Source organism: Carassius auratus, chromosome 44, assembly GCF_003368295.1.
Source record: "Carassius auratus strain Wakin chromosome 44, ASM336829v1, whole genome shotgun sequence".
Classification (NCBI taxonomy): Eukaryota; Metazoa; Chordata; class Actinopteri; order Cypriniformes; family Cyprinidae; genus Carassius; species Carassius auratus.
In genome coordinates this window covers 15,555,648-15,572,452 of record NC_039286.1, presented here as the reverse complement: position 1 = coordinate 15,572,452, position 16,805 = coordinate 15,555,648, and the positions used below count along the sequence as shown (strand labels likewise).

The 16,805-nt window shown below is 40.0% G+C and overlaps 1 pseudogene; it reads left to right on the top strand.

Moving 5' to 3' along the window:
• The first annotated feature begins 4 nt into the window (after window positions 1-4).
• Window positions 5-16,604, top strand: LOC113061968 (protein capicua homolog; annotated as a pseudogene).
• The last annotated feature ends 201 nt before the right edge of the window (window positions 16,605-16,805 follow it).

Below are 16,805 nucleotides of genomic sequence, written 5' to 3'. Positions count from 1 at the left end.
CAAACAGTGGCGCAGACTGTGCTCACGTGAAGGCTGCTCAAAGGAGTCACAAAGGCGCGGCTACTGCTCGCGGCATCTCTCCATGCGCACCAAAGAGATGGAAGCTGGAGGCGGGGTTGGCCGAGACCGGAGTGGTGCCAGTAGCACTGGCACTCTCACACCTGACCTTCGTTTAAGTGGACGCACCAGCAGCGAGTATGACTGGGATGACAACTCACGAGACAGCAGTGAAGCAAGCAGCCGTGGCGGGGACTCTCGACCACGTCTGGTGATGACTTCTCTTATACCACAAGAACTTCCACGTGACATGTCCCGTTTTGACTTTGATGAGTGCGAGGCTGCAAATATGCTGGTTTCACTTGGCAGCTCGCGCTCATGCACACCTTCATTTTCACCTGTATCCAATCAGTCACCATTCTCACCTGCACCATCCCCCTCACCCACACTATTTGGCTTCCGCCCAGCTAATTTCAGCCCCATCACAGCACCTCTGACCCCTCGCCGCCCTCGACATCTCAGTGGCACGAAAATCCCTGGCACTCCCAGCACAGAACGTGAGCGCTACATCTCTGGCATCATGCCCACCTTTCAGACCAACCTGACATTCACTGTACCCATGAGTCCCAGTAAACGTAAGCTGGATGCCCCACCACCCCCGCTGCCCAGTGCATTAGACTATGCGAAATCTGATCCCCAGTTAAATGACCCCAGCCTCAGCCTCAACACAGCAGCATTCAGGGTTCTGTCCCCCCAAAGCCAGCCTACCACCCCCTCATCTCTCTCATTCCCTCGACAGAGGAGTGTCACAAGTCGACCCTCATCCTCTGCCGCATCCACTCCACCCCCTATGCTGGTTTCTCCCACACCACCCTCACCCCTGCCACAGGATCCCAGCTCACGTCGTATTGTTCCCCTACGTGATTCGCCGTCATCGTTCGTAACCCCGATGTACCACTGGCAAAATTCAGTGATGGCCCCTTGAGCCGTAGAGGAAGCTCACGCTCTAGGGAGCACAGCCTGCCCCCTCACCATGCCATGGGCCTCCAGGCACCTGTGCCCATCAATGGCGCTGCCACCAATGGAGCCGTTCTCCTTCGCAATCCTGCTCCCACCTTAGTCTTGGTGACTTCCTCTCAGTCATTGACACCTGTGGCTCCTGGACATCCCGCCCATTCAAACTCTGCCACTTTGAATGTGTCCACTTCTAATGCAACCACTGGACCTGCCCTTGCACTATTAGGCTCAGGATGTAAAGAGCAAGAGAGGAAGTCAGGTGGACCTGCAGATGCAGGTGGTGCTCTCCCACAGCCTGTGGCTTGCCATCCTTCACCCACAGCTCTGTTGCCCCTCATCCTTCCAGCCGAGTCCCCTCACCCTGCTCCTCGCAAAGACATCATCATGGGACGACCTGGCACTGGTAAGAAACCTAAAATATAAATAAAAACCAATTAGAGCACTAACATTTGTAAATTATTGATTACCAATGCCACTCACAATTTAAAGTATGAATGAATCAATTTAAAATGTGAACATGCCAACTTATTATTGTGTGTACACTATGATTCAAAAGTTCAGGGCATAATAGGTGTAATCAGTATGGTTTAAAAAAATAAATTGATATTTTTATTTATCAAGGTTGCATTAAATGAATCCTTCTCCCTGAAAAAGATTCTAACATGTTTCAGAACAAATCTCGATCTACCAAATTCTTCCAATGCCAAATTATCTAGGCAGTTCTTTTTACATGTATTTTATCCAAAATTAATTTATTGCACATTTTGTTATGTATATATTTTTTTTTATTAAAGAGAAGATAACATTTTTTCTGGATTAATTTGTGGTGGCCAGAATATGTTGTTTTGTAAGTTGGAGAACACCAGTAAACACTTTCTGTTTCTTCTCAAGACTGACAAACTGTGAAAATAAGGGGGCTCAGAGTGACTTTGGTATGCTGGTCAGCAGCAGGTGTGTTTGGGTGTGTGTAGTGGAAGAATGAATGCACTGTGCTTTCAGGGTCAATGTTTCTTTAGACAGTTGCAGCATGTCTAAAATGATACACAGGAACTTGCCTAGACTTGCATGGCTAGAGGGTGATTGGACCGCCCTGATTCTAATGAGTACTTAATCTGAGTTACACAGTTTACTGGAATGACAGATGCCTTCGACAGTTACACACTTTCTTTGTTTTACAAATCACTGATGTACTGTATGTATATGAATGGCTTTCATTCAGGTTCAGTCTGACACAGAAAGGTGCTTTTTCACCAGTTCCTTCTTAAGAGAATAGAGAGGCTGTAGGTTTTGTGAAACAGATTTGCGTGTATGTAAAAGGTTTGTCTGTCTCTTCATTTAGTTTGGACCAACGTGGAGCCCCGCTCTGTGCCAGTGTTTGCGTGGCATTCGTTGGTTCCTTTTCTGGAGACCAACCAAACAAAAATGTCAATGCAGCCTGCAGATGGCCAAACACTTGTAAATCAGGGCAAAGGTAACATTTGCACAAAAAACAACAAAAAACAACCCAGAAACACTATATTTAGACGTTACAGCTTTTTGTATGAAACTACATAGACTATACACAAAATCACATTCACAATATATGTTTTCAGTTGAAGTTTTGAAACTGAATAAACTTGCAGAACCTCGCTGTGGAGTTGCCCTTGTGACTGAGGGACCTACTGAACACCCAGCACCACAGAGAGGTTCGCCGTCTTGCCCCCTCCTACTGCTGAAGACCCACCCGTGGAGAGAGGAGGTGACAGTGAGACCGAGAGTGATGCTGATGACCTGTAAATATCTGTTTGCATCTCACCTCTTGACAATAAAAGCGAACATTAAAGGGATACTCCACCCCAAAATTAAAATTGTCATTATTCACTTACCCCCATGTCGTTCCTAACCTGTAAAAGGTTCGTTACACAATTTAATATTTTTTGAATTATAATCAGGAGGCTTGTGACTGTCCCATAGACTGCCAAGTAAGTTACACTGTCAAAGTCCAGAAAACTATGAAAGACATTGTCAGAATCTGCCATCAGTGATTCAACCATAACATTATGAAGCGAAGAGAATACTTTTTGTACACAATAATAATGACTTTATTCAACAATTCCTCTCCTCTGTTTCTCTCCATATCATCGTAGCGCCATTTTGAAAATTATGAGCTGAACGCAGGTAGCGTACGCTCTTCTAAGTCAGCCCTGCCACAAGGTTGCGCTGTTTTCTTTTCAAATCAAAGCATAAATATATGTACAAAAAACGTATACTTGTGGCGCCGCTGATACAGAAGAGTGTACACTGCCTGCGTTCAGCTCATTATATGTGGAGAGAAACAGAGGAGAGGAAAGTCCATGACAGATGGAGTATTTGGATGACGTCTTTCATACTTTTCTGGACCTTGACAGTGTAACTTACTCGGCAGTCTATGGGACAGTCACAAGCCTCCCGGTTTTCAATCCAAAATATCTTAAATTGTGTTTAGAAGACGAAGTAAGCTTTTACGGGTTTGGAACAACATGGGGGTGGAGTATCCCTTTAAGATTACAATATTTTCATTAATATCGGTTCATAATGAAATATAATATAATATATATACACATATGGGAAAAATATTTATTAAAAAGAAATCACAATAATTTCTTAGTTTTTCACTTTTTTCTGGATACTGTTCTTGATGCAATTCTTTCTCTCTCTATATTTTATTTTTATATTGTTTTTCAGTTTTTTTCCAGTTCAAGACACTGCTCCATCCATCAGCCCAGTGAAAAGGCGCACACAATCTCTCAGTGCACTCCCAAAAGATGGTGACAAAAAGGTACGTTTTTATTTGTAAGTCTATTCGTGTCCAGGTCGGCTGCAATAGTGACAAACAGCAAGACATTTTGTCAGTTGCTTGGTTTGCTTTGAGTAGCACCCGACAGTCTGCTTTCTCGATTTTAGTGAGAGCATAAAAAATAACCTTGGAAACTTGTCAAGGGTTTCAGTTTACAATCATTAAGCATTGCAATCATTAATTTCCCTTATTGTCTTCTGTTAAAAGTGCTATAAATATGTACACTCTCTGTCTCTTTCTCTCTCAAACCACAAAGAGGGAAAAGGACCACATCAGGCGGCCAATGAACGCATTTATGATCTTTAGTAAGCGGCACCGTGCCCTGGTTCACCAGCGGCACCCCACCAGGACAACCGTACTGTCAGTAAAATACTGGGTGAATGGTGGTACGCGCTGGGACCCAAAGAGAAGCAGAAGTATCATGATCTTGCCTTCCAGGTACAGTCATTCTGGTGAAATATTGTGAAATACTTCATAAGAGGAAGATGTCATTCCATTCTGCTGTCTTTCCTTTGAAATTAAGACATAACGTTAAGTAAAAATGTGGTTTTGCATTTGAATTACTGATATCAGTTTTACAGTGGTCGATATACAGTAGATGCAAATATCTGGAAAGCAGGGTGGTTGATGGCCCATTTAATGTCAATATGCACTTCTGTTACATTGTTTTAAATGTTTTTAAAACATTACACTCGTGCTCTCTCATGCTAATCAAGGCTGCATTTGTTTGATCAAAAATACACCCAAACAATAATAAAGTTTGATTTTTAGCATCATTCCTCCAGTCACATGATCCTTCAGAAATCATTCTAATATACTGATTTGCTTCTCAACAAATATTTCTTACTATTATTATCAATTTTGTGTCAACGATGGTACATTATTATTCAGTTCAGAAGAACAGCACTTATTTGAAATAGAAATCTAACAAAATAAACAACTTCGTGTCATTTCGGATACATTTTATGCATAATGAATAAAGCTTTGCTAAATATATTAATATATCTTGAAAAATATATTTGAAACCGTAGTGTAGTGTAATCTAAATTAATCATTCATAATTTAATAATACGATAGAGTGTTTACAAATATATTAAATGAAATTATCATAGATTAAAAAAATTTGCATTTGCATTTATTTTCAATTCATGTAAAAATATTAGAAATCAGAGTATGTGCATGATCAAAGTGTTGCACAGTTATTATTTATTAAGGCTGTTGCTTTATTAATAACTTCCTGTCTTACTCTTGATGTCTTTTAGGTGAAGGAGGCTCATTTCCGGGCTCACCCTGATTGGAAATGGTGTAACAAGGACAGAAGGAAGTCCCTTTCTGAGGGCCGGGGAACTCCAGGGGCCAAAGAAGCTTGTGAGCGTGGCGTGTCTGAAAGCACAGGTCTGTGTGGGAGTTTGTTTATATGCGTGGGCGTTTGTTGGTCTTGTGAAAGTATGAGTGCATAGTAGTGTGAAACACGACTGATGTTGAATTAACCTTCTTTGTCTCTCCAGAGGCCCATTCCACACCTCAGGGGGCCGACCACAAAGGAGCAGGGCCCAGCTGGACTTCACCTCAGTCTGACGGTCACGGAGGATCGATGGGAGGGCAGCCTCAACGACCTCGAGCCTTTTCCCAGAGTGCCGTGCATACTCTGGAGAGGAGGGAGAAGGAGAGAGCTCAGGAAAGTGCGGGACTGTTTCATCCCCGTCCCCCTGCTCACCCTCGACGAACGAGTGAGGATGTGAGCAGTGATGAAGAGCCTATGGTGATCTGTGAAGAGGGGGATGATGATGTCATAGGTAAATTACGTGCATCATATCCACCTAATTCTGCAACACAAAAGTAAGCTATTTTCAGTGAATGTGTGACTTCTCATTGACATAACTGGAGGAATAACAAAGTACAGTAAATGGTAAAATTATTTGCACTACAAAACAATTTTTTATAATGCATTAAAATACAGGTTTACAATATCGAGCATCTATTTTGTAAAGCTACTGGAAGTGAATGACATGGAAAGTCTTGCACATGCAAGTTACAAACTGCCATACTTTAAAAATAAAATGGATACATCTTTGCCAATATAATACCTAGCAGCGACACTGGTCACCCTAGCAACCACCTGAAATGCCCTAGCAACCATCCAAATTCCTAGCATCATTGTGGTATAATTTGCATATTCAAGCACCATTCATAGTTTCTTCAGAAATGTAACTTTTTAACTAATAATCTGTCAAGCATTAAATATTGTATTAATGTAAGTTATTATAAAGTGTTGGCACAGTCTCATTTTTATATATATATATATATATATATATATATATATTTACAGTCCTATGAAATGTTTTATTTTTCCAAAATTCTGCTTTACATTTTTAATTTTCCTGGATTCCATTTTTAATGGTTTAGCTGAATTTTATAATCAAAAATAATCAAAATCTTTTCTAAAATTCTCTGTTGTCTGTTTTCATTTTTCTGGATTCTGTGTTTTACAAGTTGACTATTAAAATGGTGGTAGTCAAATGAATATGTAAAACTTTAACAATTGAATGAATCTTTTCAAATGTAATCAAATGAAATTTGAACAGTTCCTTTAATTTTTAGGCAAACAAATTGCCACACAAAAGAGGTTGAATGTCCTCATATAGTGAGACAGCAGATGCTGAAAACACAAGCTTCACACATGCTTGAGTGTGGAAGGTGAAACAGCACAACTCAATTACACAGACACGCAGAACATGACTGACTTAAATAGCAGTCTTTTCGTGGTTTAATATTCACAGTCACTACTTCATATCGGGATTTTTGTACATTTGTACTTCTGTTTTATTGATCCAAATTTAGTCGAGACATTCCACATTATATGGTAAATTCCATTTTCATGACTGAATTACTGGATGCATCGTAGACAACACAAGACCCCAAAAAACCCTGATCTGTAGATAATGCTGTTATACGTGGAACGCACCTACCATCAGAAAGTGATTATTTTACAGCGATTGGGTTTTGATGTTACAAGTGTTTTGCGCTCCATTCTCATTGTTTCATTATTAGTCAGTCTTGACTGATTCTTGAGTCTGTGTCTCCCACGAGCTCTGTGCTCTCTGATGCACCACCACCATCCAAACTTCATTAATTCATTTTGGAAAGGCAAAATCTCCTCGCTGCTCAGTGCTGTCAGTCCCATGGGTGTGTGATTTGCCAGCGCTTGTCTCACAGCTAACGTGTGATTCCTCCACAGAAGACTCGTTTGCAGACGGCTCCATTGACCTGAAGTGTAAAGAGAGAGTGACAGACAGCGATGACGAAAACGAGCATGCAGACGAAGCTGACAGCAAGGTAACACTTAATACATCACATGAGTAGTTGGTATGACATCAGGTGTAGTTCAGTTATTGATTTATTTTAATGAATAAACATTATGTGCTACATGCAAATTCCAAATTCCTTTGGAAATCTGATTCTTATGGTGACAAAACACACTTTCCCAGTTAACAAGTCTTGACGTTTTAAAAAAATGTCAGTGTTATTCACCTGCCAACCACATCCAGCTGTCCTATGTTGTCTTGAGGGAAGTTAATGGTTATACTGTATTGATGAAATCGAGCTCTTTGTTACCAAATATGCTTTAGATTACATAAGCCTCATTACCACAGCAATGATATTTGCTCTCATCTAGTTATTATTTATAAAACCAGATTATTTCAACATTTGTGTGTTTGGTCGTCTGGCAAGAAACTATTATTTCTTCAGGATTTCCTTGTGAGGTTTTCCACGCCAATGGATATGCAGCAGATGTCTCTGAGCGTTCCTTCTGTTAGATGGTTCACTGACCAAATTGTTGCCTTTAAGGAATATTTCACCCCAAAATTTAAATTCTGTTATTATTTATTCTCACTCATGTCATGCCAAACATGCGTTAGTTTAGTAACATTTAAATAATTTAAATACTTATATATATATAATAAGTGTCCCTGGAGCACAAGTCTTAAGTCTCTGGGGTTTATTTTCAGCAATAGACAAAAAAAAAAAATCATTATATGGGTCAAAAATATAGATTTTTCTTTTATACCAAAAATCATTAGGATATTTAGGAAAAATCGTGTTTTCATGAAGATATTTTGTAAATTTCCTACTTTAAATATATCAAAGCTTAATTTCTGATTAGTATTATTCATTGCTAAGAATTAATTTGGAGGCAATTTTCGCAGTATTTTTTTCTTTGTTTTTGGCACACTCAGATTCCAGATTTTTAAATAGTTGTATCTCAGCCTAATATTGTCAGATCCTAATAAACCATACATCAGTGGAAAGTTTATTTAGGATTTACACTTAAGACTTAAGGTTTTCTGGTCCAGGGTCACATATTCCATTTTAATTTTAAAGAAATTTTGTTGTTTTTGTCATTTATTTTTTTCTTGTCTATTTTATTTTTATTTTATTTTTTTGCATCAAGTAGAACTAATCAATTTTATTTCCGTTTTATGTTTATTTAATTCCAAGTAACAAAGACTTTTTAATGGTTTTAGTTGTAGTTGACTGTAATAACCCTGTTCCAAACCTGTATTCTCAAAAAAAAATTAGGTTATATTTTCATGCAGCTTTTCCTAGGAAATGCACATAAAATAAAAAATAATAATTGAGCATGAAAGTACCTCCTGGAACTGATTTCGGACAAAATTCCGAGGCAACATAAAAGATTCTACAACAAATTAGAGAGAGCTTTGGTGATTGTTTTGATTAATAGGGGTTATGCGTATGGTGTAAACCTGGTCTTGCCGCTCCCGGTTCAAGCGTTTTGCATATGGTTCGTTAAATATGAAGCAGTTTTACTCAAGATGCCTTCAAAGTACATAGCAACAATTATTAATCAATGTCCATCACATACGCGGAATGAAATCTAAACGTTTTTTTTTTTTTTTTATATCAAAATTGATGTCAAAATATTTAATAAAACATCAACAATAAAAACAGTCATCTTAAAAGTCCATAGATATAGCTATTATTTATTACGGCTGTAAGCATGTTCCCCGACAAGCGGAAGCGAAGAGACCTGTTTTCCGGGCCTATTACTATAAATACTCATTTCTATCTAGAAGTTACGGCAAAAGTGGAAAAGTTTGACAAAAATGGGGATTATGGGATATCATAGGCAGTGGGGAATATATCTATGCTGCCTTCACAAATCGATCAGATGAAGGTATATCAGTGCTCTGGATATGACACGATCATTGAATTCAGATGTGCCTCGTTGCCTTCCTGTGGGGGCAGCAGTTTTCTGCTTTCCAACATTTCTTCAATATCAAATCCAGCACAAACATCAGAATGTGAATCAAATGATCAGTGTACTGTATAATAGTGATGTTATGTCACAAATGATCTTCTTCTCTTCAGCACAACTTCCAACCAGTCCATTCTTCTTTGGGGTTGTCTCCGACTGTCAACAAAGATGACAAAGATCAGCATGAAAAGAACCTGGAGAAGAAGGAGAAGAGAGGAATGGGTGGCGCAGAGCTGGATAATGGGGGGCCCAAAGAAGGGAAAGGAGGAGGTGGTGGAGGGCAGGTTCCGTTCCATGTTAATTCGGCCTCCGTTACTGGTATAAATGCCAGTTTGCCACATGAAGCCAGGATGTACCATTCACAAGGCGCTGTCAGGATGGCCCCCACCGTGGTGACCAATGTTGTTCGTCCCATCACTAGCACCCCTATCTCCATCGTCAGCAAGCCAGCTGATGGGGGCGTTGCTGTTGGGACCCTACCTCCAGACGGGAAGCCCAAGCTACTGATTGGTGCCGGCGGAGCAGGAGGAGGTGGGTACTTTCCCTCCTCTTCCCCCAAAGCTAATGGGCAAGGAAGCTTAGTTACTGGCCTAGTCCTGGGAGGAGCCTTCCCAAACCAACCCACCGTTCAGCTCATCACCCCACCGCAACCTACTCCATGCAACGGAGCCCCTAGTAGCAGTTCAGTGCCCTTTCCCCTACTTCATCACCAGTTCCTCCCTGCTGCCCCTAGTGGCGGGAAACCTGTAACACAGGTTCAGTACATCCTTCCAACTCTGCCTGCAGCTGTCAATCCCAGCAGTCCCTCTTCCCAGCAGGCCTCCAGCATCCTTGCCTTGCCCAGTGCCACACCCACCCACGTGAGCGTGGCCAATGGTGTACATTCAGGTGCGGGGCAGGGAATAAGATACGCTTCGGTCCCAGCAGTGGGAGGAGTCAGCCCAGGAGGTGGAGGTGAGATCTGGGGAAGTTAAATTGTGGTGAAGAAATCAGACACGTTTAGTTAAATTCAAATTTCCAGTTTTAAATGTATTTTTCAGGCCTGTATAAATTATGGCTATTAATCAAATATTAAAACTCATGCATCTTTTATAGTAAGTAGTATACATTAATTTTAAATTTATTTTCTGTCAATCAGTGTAAACTACCATTCAGAAAAAAGATTATTGTTTTTATTTATTTTTGAAAAAAAATATATATATATTTTATGGTCACCAAGGCTACATTTATTTCATAAAAAATATAATAATAAATAGTTTAAAACAGTAAAATTTAAGGAATAGTACATCATAAAATAAATGTGTTCTATTTGAATACATTTTACAATGTAAATTATTTATGTGATGAAATCACATTAAAATAATTGTAATATGCTGAGTTGGTGCTCAAAAAACATTTGTCTTTAGCACTGTTAAAAAAAAAAAGTTGTGCTTTTTATGAAAACTGAAACTTTTTCAGGATTTTTTGTTGAAGTTCAAGAAAGTAAAAACATTTTTTTTGGTAACATTATGCTTTTTTAATTTTTTACTTTGATCATTTTAATATATAATTGCTGAATAAATGTTATTATTATTATTATTATTATTAAATTAGTATTAAAAGTAATGTTAACATCTTATGTGAAATGAATACATTTTCTCTTTTCTAAAATAAAAAAGCTCTAATATTTTCAAGTTTCATTTTAATAGTTTAACCGAGCAAAACCTCTGATTGTGAATGACTGGACTAGATATTGCATTTTGAGTAAAACGAGACCAATATTTGAGTTGTGAGTGAATTGGTTCTTTTCAATGACTCCGTCGAACCACTACACAAATGACTCATTCACAAACAAATCAGGGAAATTATTTTCAAACCATGTGGGTTCCCTGCAAATCATTTAATCTATCTTCATCCAAGAGAACGTGAGCTTTATTTATGCTTTTCAACATATTGAATAAGGTTTCCCAAGATTGCAGGGATCAGGATTATGCACACAGTGTTAGTGAAATGAGTTTATCAAGTCTATTCTCGGTCTGTACTATATCAGTCCTTTCATCGCTTTGCACAGTTCAAGCACAGTCCCCAGTCTTGCCGAACAAGATGTTGGTTCCCATGGCAACAGTGGGAACAGGAGCTACACCTCCGCAGCCGATTTCCCTGCTGGGTCCATCCCTTCCTGTTCAAAATGGCACTCAACCAGGAAGTAAGGTAGATTGGCTTGAGTTACTATCCCGCTACATGGACAAGAAGCATTTATTGTGTTTGCGACAGATTCATGCCCTTCTTTGCTCTCCAGGTCATTCAGATTGCATCAATGCCTGTGGTCCAAACAAATGTGCATCCTGGAGGAACAGTGGCTACCGGCAGCTCGTTTCCTGTCTCTATGCCAACCGTGACTGTCATGGCCCCTGGACCCAGCCCTCCTCAGACGGTGCTCTTGACATCACCACCTACAAGGTACTTTACTGCCCACTGTCTATTTACAGCTGCAGCCAGACATCAGCGGCAGGCTGCATAAAAGGCTTCGACTAGTCCTACAAGAAAGTCATCAAATTCTATTGCTTTAAGACTGCTAATATGTTTTTAATTCTGTTACATTCAAATGTAGTTCAGTCTATGTTGAAGCCAATAAATAAGACTGATTACTGCTTATTTAACTGCTAGTTGGTCAGACTAGATCTTGAGACACTCTCTAAGAAACTGAGGCTAAGTTTATACGACTGGTCCCTGAGCATTGAAATATAACACAGTCTAACCCGCTTGTGACTGTAGGACATGTTCCTGGATTTAACAATGCACTGACAATGTTTCTAGAGATACATCTTCTATATTCTTTTATAATACATATATTATTTAAGAATATAGAAGATTTCTTTCATACTGTATATATATATATATATATATATATATATATATATATATATATATATTAATCATGAGCACCAACGATAAGAAAATTACTGACAAATAGGTTAGCTGAATAAAATGTTTTTAAGATAAGCTGTAAAATATGCATAATTATAATTAAAAGGATTTTAATGAAAACATACTGTTAAAAATTTCTGCAAGATTTAACAGTGCACTAATAATGTTTTAGGAAGACAAATCGAATATATATTTTATAGTTTATGTTTGATTTGTATTAAATATATACAATTTTACATTCGTTTTTAATCATTGGCATGTCGTCATGTCATTGATAACAAAGATGAGACGAAAAATGATGAAATAATGAATTATAATGAAAACACATAATAATAACATGGCAAGAATTAACAATGAAACTGTTGTTTAGAGGATAGAAATCTTCTGTATTCTTTAATTTTATATATTTTATACACACACATTTGTGTCTAAGACTAAACTAAAACTGGTGTAAAAACAAACACTTTCAAACCACTCTACCAGTTGTTTATCCTCTGATTTAGTTTGTGTCTTGGTTAGGAGTTTGAGTGTTAAGAAAGATCCAGGTGCATGTCTTTCTTGGAAAAGTCACTGTGACTCAAACCTAACTATATGCTGTGCTTACGTTGCCCAGGATCACATATGTCCAGTCGAGTCCTGGAGTTGCTGCTCCTTTGCCATTGGGTTCAACACCTGCAGTCTCTTCCACCCAGCAGGCCCCATCACCTGCGGCTCCATCTTTTTTGCAATCACAGGTGGCTACCCTTGGCTTTACTGCAATTGCCCCAGCCGGTCAGGCCTTGGTTCAACCTATTGTTGCAAGTGAGTGTTATGACTGATAGCTCTTTAAACCACCAACACATATTTAACACTGCATGACAAACATCATCAAATTTCTACCGCAGGTCAGCCACCCCTCCTGGCTCCATGTCCACCCCCGAGCGGATTATCACAACAAGCCTCGACAGCCACCCATCAACTTGTGACTGCCATTTACCCCAGAGTCAGCTTAGCCGGAGGAGTGTGTCAGTGACAGCCGTGCCACACACCGCAACTTCCACATCAGCTCCAGCATCATCCTCAGCGCCTCAAGAAAAGACCTTTTCAGCTGCTGCTGCGCAACCACGCGCGCAGACAGATGCGCAGCTGCAGTCTCAGGTAAACATGCACATGGAAAACCAGAGAGGACCAGAAGCTAGAAAGGAGACTGAGAAACAGAGAGACCTGGTGGTGTCAAAGGATGGACATCAGATGCCACCTAGTGGTTTGGAGGAATCGGTGCAGCACGCACATAAAGGTAAACGTAACATCATAAACTGTACAATAGTAAATTTGGTTGCACCTAATTTTAAGGTGTGCCTTTGTTACATTGAAATTATACATTAAAGAACTAATAATTATTAACAACACAAACTTACTATAAGGTCAGGGTTAGGAATAGGGTTCGGTTTAGGGTTTGTTGCATATTCTGCAAAGAAAGTACATGTAACTAGTGTAACAAGAAGTCTGTAAAGTGTATATCTATATATATATATATATATATAGATATACACACACATGCCACATGCATATGCTTATTTAAAAAATTTCACTGACCCCAAAATTTAACTTTGTATTTATTTATGTAATATGACATATATCATTTGTAAATTTTGGGGTCAGTGAGCATTTGCATTACAGAATGTGCTTGCAGTCCCTCAAAAGTCATGTTCAAAATGTTCTGTAGGTCAGCATTGTGAAGGGAAGGAGGATGGAAAGAAAGGGAGCAACATGGAGCAAGAGTCTGAGCGAGACATAGGAGGGGGCCCGTCTCAAACAGAGAGAGTTGAGAGAGCAAGAGCGATGGAAGGGGAGACAGAGACTCAAGCTGAGACCAACAACAAAGACGAACAGTGTCGAGAGGTAAGATGCTTTTCTAAGTTACGCAGTCCAACTTTTCTGAATTCACTAAATTTGCTAAATTAAGTTCGGACACTATAAATCACTTTTTTTTTTTCTTACAGGCAGGACGCAGGGAAGCTTCTGTTTTGGACCCCCCACAACCCCCTTTGCAGACTGACCCTCCATCTGCTAAAAAGACCAAGTTCCGCCCACCTCCACTGAAAAACACAACTGATGCTGGCGACAAGTGAGTGGCATGACCCCAGATCAGTCAACAGCTGTATTATTTGAAAAAACTTTGTAATAAGCCAATGACATGAAGATTATAACAGTTTCAACAGGTAGCCAAAAAACATAATATGTGCATGTACGAAGGTGTATTATATTCTTGGCCAGTGCATTGTAAGTGTGTGGTCAAGGTTATGTACTTAATATCCTTACTTTACTGTATAATTAACACATCATAGTTTTCAAGGTGATGGCAATAGACCTTTAAATATATTTAACATCAAACCAGATGTAATATTATTCTTTTAGCTAGCTACAGTTTACTAACTTCACTTCAAGATTCTCTTCAAACTTTTTCTCAGCCATGACAGTATTTGACCTGCAAGGGAAAACTGACTGTAGTGCAAATTTATGTCTATGCATTGTAACACATTTGGTTGTTGAGCTTGTTTATCTTTCAGGCCTTACACCAGATTGTTAGTCATTAGTTAGACACGTTCCTCCATTTCCGCTTGCATCTTTCTGCTCACATCATTTACATTACTTCTCTGCTGATTTGTCAGTTATTTCATTCTGTAACAACTATGTTTGCTCTTTCACAGGGCACTGTTTGGCTCCTCTTTTGAAGAGCGTCTTAAAGAGCTGCCGGAGTTCAAGCCTGAAGATGTGCTGCCCTCTCCCAATCTACAGAGTCTAGCAACTTCCCCTAGAGCCATCCTGGGCAGCTACCGCAAGAAGAGGAGGAACTCTACAGGTCAGAGAAGAGGAGAAATATGATGGGAAATAGTAGTTTCATATACCACAATTTACTCCATAAAATCTATATTTACATTCATGCATTTAGCAGATGCTTTTATCCAAAGTGACTTACAAAACAGCAATTTTTCAAAAAGCCAACAATATTTTTAATATACAAGCCTCTGGTTTATAAGACAACTAGATAAGGAAGTGAGCTAGAGAAGGAGGGTAATGCATCTAGATTCATTTTTTCCTAACTGTGTGATTTTGATCCCTCCTTTCATTTTCTTTTCTTCCCTTCAATAGATCTAGACTCTGTTGACGACCCCAGTTCACCTCGGAGGAAGAGTCGTCGCCTGTCCAGCTGCAGCTCAGAACCCAACACGCCCAAGAGTGCTGCCAAGTGTGAAGGGGACATCTTTACCTTCGACAGGGCTGGTGAGCTCATTTTTATGTCTAAACTCAGTCTTGTGAACCCATGCATTATGGTATTTATTTATGTGTGTTTCTCGTCTTCTGTGTTTATCAGTTGGAGAGACCGAGCATATTTTAGAGGAGTTTGACCGCGTGCCACCTTCCTCTCTGCGTAGGATGTTGGACCAGCGGCGTGCGCTCGTCATGCAGCTCTTCCAGGAGCACGGCTTCTTCCCCTCAGGTAACATCAAGTTAGCCATCTACCAGCGGAGCACAGCCAGATTTTTGACTTGAATTAAATTTATACTTTTAAAAAGTCGAATTCAAATAAATGCTGTTCCTTTGAACTTTCTATTCATCAAAGAATTCTGAAAAAATAGTATAGTTTCCATAAAGATGTGAAGCAGTACAATTGTTTCCAACATTGATAATAACAAGAAATTTGCATGTAATAATGATTTCTGAATAAATAATAAGCATCGGCCATTGTTGTAAAGGCAGAACGTAGCATGCATATTTTTTTGTTACAGCGCAAGCCACAGCTGCCTTCCAAGTTCGCCACTCGGAAACATTTCCTAGCAAGGTGTGCCTGCAGCTGAAGATCCGCGAGGTGAGGCAGAAGATCATGCAGACCGCGGGCAGTTCTGAAACCATGGGAGGTGTGGCTAGCGGAAACTCTGACTCCGCCTCTACTCCCGGACCATCCAATCCAATGGCCAGGGAGAATTCCGAAGCAGATGAGAGGGGCAGGGCCACGGAAGAGCCAAAGAAAGACGCGGGCGATCCGCAGGAGTCGAGATGAAGAACGACGAGCAGAACAGAAGGATGAAAGATGAATGTAGGGATGGATTATAGAAATGTGTAAACCCATTCCTGCTGGCGATATACAGTACAGCACTTATGTGGATTTTGCTTAGTTTCTAATCGAACTGATTTCGTTGCCATTGCGTACACTTCGTTGATGTTCTGTTGTTACACACACACACACACACACACACACATACAAACACACACACTTTATGCAATTACATAATAATATCACTTTTCCACATTAACGACTTGCACAAGAAACTAGAACATGCAGCGCATGAGGTCGCACTCATTTGCATATACCACTCGTGTTAGGCCGTCATTGGTCCACCTCTGCATTAGGGCCTGGCTTCACCTTCTGTCAGAATTTTTGAGCCCTTCAATGCTGCACCACAGGCAGCACCAAACCAGCCTGTCTGCACACACTCAGTAAAGCCCCCTGCGTGGGGCCAGCACAGATTTTTATCGAAAGGACTGAATGTTTTAGAAGAGAAATTAGACTGTTTTAGGTACCGTTAACTTTCGATCCAAAACGGGGATGGGGTGGGAGGGGGAGGGAGGGGGAGGGAGGGAGGGTGTACAAATGCGCTTGCACTTTCATTTGTATAGGCCGAGAGGAAAGCAATAGCCGGGGGAGGAGAAGGGTCTTCATGCGAATGTTACACCCCCGTGACGGGGTACATGCATCGGCTGTTACTGTTCTTCAGCGCGGGCTGTAAATTCACAGGTTTTTTTTTTTTG